This window comes from Suricata suricatta, chromosome 12 (assembly GCF_006229205.1).
Source record: "Suricata suricatta isolate VVHF042 chromosome 12, meerkat_22Aug2017_6uvM2_HiC, whole genome shotgun sequence".
Classification (NCBI taxonomy): domain Eukaryota; kingdom Metazoa; phylum Chordata; class Mammalia; order Carnivora; family Herpestidae; genus Suricata; species Suricata suricatta.
Window position 1 is genome coordinate 75,826,816 of NC_043711.1, and position 6,811 is coordinate 75,833,626.

The 6,811-nt window shown below is 44.2% G+C and overlaps 1 long non-coding RNA gene across 1 annotated transcript; it reads left to right on the top strand.

The window, feature by feature from the left end:
* The first annotated feature begins 38 nt into the window (after positions 1-38).
* On the top strand, positions 39-2,381 carry LOC115274777. The gene is made up of 2 exons (XR_003901243.1): positions 39-1,045; positions 1,871-2,381. It is a non-coding gene; the product is annotated as an uncharacterized LOC115274777 (long non-coding RNA).
* The last annotated feature ends 4,430 nt before the right edge of the window (positions 2,382-6,811 follow it).

Genomic DNA, 6,811 nt, shown 5'->3' on the forward strand with positions numbered 1-6,811 from the left:
TTTGGTGTTGGTTTCCATTACAGAAAACAAAAGTATGGGAGTGTGCTTCATGTAGGCTTAAGTTGTAATCACCAGGGGAGGAAGTGAGGTATGTCTTCAAACCCAAGTTCCGTTCTAAGCCCATCTCTGTCATGAACAGGGAAGAAGGTCATTGGAGGTGGAACATGCACAGGGTGCCAGGGACCTCACCAGTGTCAGTGCTTGGCCCAATTCATGATTTTGGGTTTGAAGACTGCTCTCAGGAAGGATTTCATGACCAGAGTGTCCTGGAGATGGTGGCACGGACTTTGGTCTTTGAAGTATTTCTCTTGAGGACCATGACTTACTTCCCTGCTCTCTTCCATTCTGTTGTCTTTTGGAGCTCATTTGTTGGCTGTTCACAAGGTCTTACAGAGTAACTATTTACCAATGGCTCAAATCCCCTGAGAAATTATGCTCACCTCCTCCCAATCTTTTTGGAATCTGCTTCTTTGGAGGAGCCATGCTGGCATTTTCCAAAGGTTCCCTGCTGGCTTGTCTCTTTTTCATAATCTTATAATCTTTTAACCCCTTTTATGTTTTTGTGGTGACATTTTTTTGAGCTTTTGCTAAATCCATTGTTGAGCCCCTGATATCGTGGGTTTATGGAGCATGTCAAAAGAGAAATATGATCACGATGGGCTCCCCTCCCACTTCAAAAAACCCTTGCCCAGGTCTGTGAGTCTGGGTGGGGCAGCCAGTACCAACCCAATCTTACCCTCTCCCATCTGTGGCTTTAGATATGAGAGGAGTTCTGAGGTTATGGTGACACATTAGTGTTTTGGATCCAGTGGAGTCAAACAAGTCAGAACTGGTGAAGGCACTTCCTTTAGAAGACCCATTTTTTTTAATGGCTTTTCATATTTCTCCATGAGTAACAGGCTTCATTAATTTTGGCTTACTGATGTTTCCATTCCTTTCTTTTCAATATCTCATTAAGAAGTATCACTAAGTAGTTGCCATCCAAGGTCCAAGGAGTGGCCAGTGAGACGTGAACCTCCCCTAGAGAGGGTTTGTACCTGATCAGGTAGGCTTTACTTCGTAATACCCTCCTTGGGTCAAGCTGACTCTAATGGAAAAATACCAATCATTGTTTCATTCTCCAACCCTTTTCTGCTTGAACAATTTAGGGGTGGGCAATTGGGCTCTGGAAGTCCTAACATGTAACCCATAAATTATAACTTAAAGGTTAACTTGTTTTTCAAGATACTACTGCAAGATCCCACCCTTTAACCGCAAAGCAAAGTTCTCGCTTCTGTGCACCTGCTTCACCTCCCCTTCGGACCCATGATTGGTTACTTCAAATCTCTCCTGAGACAAAGAACTCTAAAGTTAATAGTTCTCTGCCAAATCTTACAGTTGCATGTCAGAATGTGATTGAACCCCATGTGATGCTGTAAACTATGATTGGTTGCCTCACGGATGACCTTTTCTGCTTTGCTATGACCTATAAAACCCCTGAGCTTCAGATCAGCGGAGCTCTCTCCTGAGAACTTGCCAACATATGAGAGGGGCCATTTGGCTGAACTAAAATAAAACCCATTCACCATCTCCATTCGTGTCCATGGGTTTCCCTCTCGGTGACTCGCTTCAGGAGGGAAAGGTCTAACAACTTGAGGCACTGACCTGCTGCCTTCCCCATCCCCATAGCTCCTTAGCTTCCCACTCTGGCTATGTCTCCATGCCCCAGCAGTACCAGGTGCACTCATCAATAGAGCCGAGTTTGTCGGGTGTTAGGAAGAAATGTGTCAGAAGAAGCACAGGGGCTGGAGAGTGTCTCTGGACCCAAGCTTCTTTATGCCTTGTCCCCAGGGACAACTATAATTCTTATAATTCTTTTATCTCCTCTCAGTGACTGCCTGGCCAACAGCCAGCTCCTTCTCTCATTGGATCTCAGTGAGACCACTGCAGCCACCCGTTCCCTCCCTCTGTGACTCATCCCCAGTCATCTCCCTGGATCTGCTTGCTCTCTGAGTCCATGCTGCAGAGGGAACCATCCTCACATTGTCCCTTGTCTTCTTTCAGCTTGGCCTGTCTCTCACTCCATCCTACCTGTTCATTATTCCCTATGGAGTCAGAAAATGTCCCCTGTGATAGAGGTAAAAAGAAAATTGGGCTCAGAAAGAGTGGTCTTCATAAGATCAAATGGAGCTTGCAGTTGGTAAGACCTCCAATCCAGGGTTTATAATTCTGGGCTGCCTCCCAGGGATTCTTGATATTCAAAAGTCCCCAAAGAGATAAGATTGACAGGGGGCCTAAGAAGGGTTGTCTGACACTGCCACCTTCTAAGCCCTACCCAGTGCACCTAGCCTGAGGTTTCCATGGTGACAGTAAATAAACTTTACCCATTGCTTTTTCCATTACTGCCATGCCTCCTTTTATCCTAGTCCATGATGAACATCCAAATATTATCAACAGAAGTGAGGAATGGAACGCAAAGGTGGTGGCCTAGACCCAGGGAGTGGTGACGTTGGAGTCAGAACAGGGTCTGGAGGGTGCCTGGGGGTCAAAGTCATTAAGACTTTGGCTCAGGTCATGATCTCACAGTTTTTGAGTTCGAGTCCCACATTGGGTGAGCTCAACCCCTACTACTCTCTCTGCCCCTTGCTCAATTACACCCTCTCTTTCTAAAGAAAAAAAAAAGAACAGGGGCTGGAGGCTTGAAGATTCTTGAGTTCAGGGTCTTCAAACCTTGGGAGTTGAGTAGCAGTGCCAAGGGGAATGGGAGCTTGGGGGCCAAGTTTATACTGGGGAACAAGAATATAGGCATGATTTTAAGAATGATGTTTATGTGGTCCCAGCACACAAAGCTCAGACTGGCTGCATTGAAGACTGGGTGCTAGAAGGTTGTTCAAGAACAGGGGAGATGCGCGTGGGATCTCCCAGGCCCTGGAGGCCCAAACATTGCAGCAGGAACAGTGTGAAGGGGACTCAAAGGGGTAGGAAAAGGTGATTTTTATAAATGTGGAAAATCCAAATGACAAATTCACATTTTAAGAAACCGTTCTGCATGGTGCACGAAGAGCTTGCTCTTCCTCTCCCACGGGCTGCTCTCACCCTGAACTCTCACCTTATTTTTAAAAAAACCTCCTTCAGCTGCCTTTTCATTTCATCCTTCACCCTTGATATTTCTTCTTTCATCTCTTGAATCTCTACATTTGTCTCTTGCTTTAAGAGATGACTGCTTATTACCTTTATAAACTGCAGTATTAGTATGATTGACAATATTTGGTCATACTTTTGACAACCCTTTTTTTTTTTTTTTTTGAATGATCTTCCTGTCCTTTTCCTGGTCTCATCTTGGACTCAATTTTGTGCTGATCCTTTGTAGGGAACTCAAAATTGAATGGGTTGAGTTTACTTGTACTCAAATTTTGTGTGGGCTCACCTGATGTGGGACTTGAATTCACAAACTGTGAGATCATGACCCGAGCTGAAGTCAGATGCTCAATGACTAAGCCATTCAGGCACCCTCCAGACCCTGTTCTGAGTTCAATACACTTTATTGTGCTTCAAAGTTTTGTGTGTAGTTATGTTTACCCACCTGAAGGAGAATGAAAGGCATAGACTGTATGAGGTGTTACAGAAGGTACAGTGAGTGATGGTGAGTACTGATAAAACAAACTATGTGTCCAACTCTGTTTAAGAAATAAACCACTGAATGCAAACTGGTATAGCAACTCTGGAAAACATATGGAGAGTCCCCAAAAAATTAAAAATAGAGCTACCCCACGACCCAGCAATTGCACTACTAGGTATTTATCCAAGGGATACAGGTGCACTGTTTCAAAAGGACATATGCACCCCAATGTATATAGCAGCACATACTTTCCAAAATATGGAAAGAGCTCAATGTCCATCAATGGATGAATGGATAAAGATGTGGTATGTATTTATAATGGAGTATCACTCAGCAGTCAAAAAGAATGAAATCTTGCTATTTGCAACCACATGGATGGAACTAGAGGGTATTATGCTAAGCAAAATTAGTCGGAGAAAGACAAATATATGAATTCACTCATATGAGGACTTTGAGATACAAAACAGATGAGCAGAAGGGAAAGGAAGCAAAAATATAAAAATAGGGGGACAAAACATGAGACTCTTAAATATGGAGAACAAACAAGAGGGTTACTGGATGGGTTGTGGGAGGGGGATGAGCTAAACGGAAGGGGCATTAAAGAATCTACTCCTGAAATCATTGTTGTACTATGCTAACTCGGATGTAAATTAAATAAACCACCATTACACTGAGGTGCTCTGTGTGCCCCCAAACACTAACTCCCTCCCTCACATCCAAGGTAACCACTACTCTGAATTTTACTAGTCATTTTATTATTCTACTACATTTTTGGTATATTTGCAGAATTCATTAACTGTATTTGCACATCCTGGACGTGATATAAAAATGATTTTCATCGTCTTATGTAGCTATTGCTCACCAGTGCTACATAACCATCCCAAATTTCAGTGGGTCATAGCTGTGTGCTGGGGGTCAGTGGCTGTTACCTGGCCTTGTTATGCCCAAGTTTCCAATATCACCCCAAAGGAAACCAGAGACTACCAGGGAGACCGAGTCACACATGCAAAAACAAAGGGCTTTATTACGGGCTTAAGCTCAGGCTCACAGACTCCACCAACCCGCTGGCCACCTGGAGAGAGCCCCGAACATAGCGGCATACTGGCTTTTTTAGGAAGAGGGCGTTACAAGAAATGACACAGGTACAGGAATCCATTCCCTACCCCCCTATCAATACTGGCAGTAGTGGGAGCCAATCACAACATTTAGAGTATTGACCAATCACAGAGTGGGCCCAAGACCCTCACGTAGGGCGTGACTAAGACCCTCACGTAGGGCGGGGCATGGCTAGCCTCCATCTTTAGGCCTGACCCTAGAAAGGTCAAAGGTGTTAGCTGGCCTCTCCTGATTGGGTGCCACAAGAGTTGTCCCTCCTTCCCTGAGCAATGTGTGCCCTTCCATTGGCCAATGATAAGAAGAAGCCGGCACCTTGGCCTTTAAGTACAGGGGAAGCCTGAAGCAGACCTGCGTCCTTACAGGCTTGGGTGCAGTATCCAGGCTGTGTCCATATCTGACCCACGTGTCTCTGAGCTCTTTGAACCTAAAGTTCCTTGAGGCATGCTCTTTGTGCTGCAAAAGAAGCATAAGGGAACAAGACCAAGCATGCAAGCTCTGGATTTTGGTTTACGTCACGTCCACTAATCCCAGTGGCCAAAGCAAGACCTATTGCTTAGCCCAAAGTTAAATATCAGAATTTTGTGGAATTATCCCATGTTGGAATATGTAACTGTAGTTTTTATTGCTGGATCATATTTTATCGTACACACAATTTCCCCGTTGTTCCCAAAGTTCTAATGAACGTTTGTAGATTTTACTAATGAAGGTAATACTATTGTAAACAATCTGGCAAATGTGTTCTGGGGCAGATGTTGCAAGAATTGCTGTGGATTATGTAAATATGTAGTAGAATTATGCAAAAATTTGAAGGTAGGAAGATGATTTTGTGACATTAAGTCTACTTAAAGGTCATCTGACTCCCATGGAATGAAATTTTGTTGACTTGCTTTTGCAGTTGACTGGGGCTAAGGTTTTGTAACTCCCTAATGTTAAAGGTTAACTCGGAAAAACTGATTAGGTGTGTTGATTCTTTAATTAGTAAAGGAGGTAACATCACAAGTTATGTTACTTTAGGGGCTCCTCGGTGGCTCAGTCTGTTAAGCGTCCAACTCTTAGTTTTGGCTCAGGTCATGATCTCATCGTTAGTGAGGTCAAGCCCCGCATTAGGCTCTGCACTGACTGCATGTAGGCTGCTTGGGATGCTCTCTTCTGCTCTCTGACCTTCCACCGCTCATGCTATTGTTGTGGGGTAGTTATGAAAAGACCACCAGTCCCGAATAGAAGCGAGGCATAATTTTATTCATGGCTGCATGCTTTTATTACGGCCACGCCAAACCCGATCTCCTTGGTGCTAAGGAGCAGAGAATGGCCCCGAACAAAGGCAGCAGTGAGATTATATGGACAGAATACTTCATTTTTAGTTAGCCAATTACATTCATAGCATTCCATGGTAGCCAATTACATTGTAACACACAAACGCCATCTTTGGTGGGAGCCCACCCTTTCAAGTTTTTTCTTCCCTTTAAAAAGACCAATCATAGTTATAGGTCTAAGATATCGCGAGATGGGGAGGATTTCTCATCAGTTAACTCTGTCTTTGCCAGGTCTTAGTAAAAGCGGTGGGGTTGCACTTAGCAAGCAGGCGAAAGTTACACCTTCTGATAACAGGGAGCTCCATAGGCTCTTATCTCAATGTTTTAGCAGTTACCATGCAGTTAGTCAGAACACTAAATGGGGAAATGCATTCACAAAGCAACTTATAGAAGCCAAAACAGCCGGTTAATAATTTTTCATTTTACTCAGGTTTATTAACCGATAACAGATATCTCTCAAAATAAACTAAAAAAAAAATAGGAGTTTCTTTCCTATTATAAATGCCTGGACCCCTGAGGTTCAGGCCCCCCCTGCCTGCCCTTCTAGGAGGATCTCATCAGCAAGGAAGTTTTCTAATGCTTCCTAGAACGCTAGTGGGTGTTCCCTCGGCTGGTTCTAGCTTTGGGGACACAAGAACCTCTGGGTTCTCTCAACCATGCTTCCTTCTGTGGTCCCCAAACTCTGCACTGGAGACCCTGTGACTGACCACCTCCTATAGGAACAAAATTGACTTGTGGCTGCCATTCTCCACATACCCCCACCCCCACCCCAGGGGGCATTTGC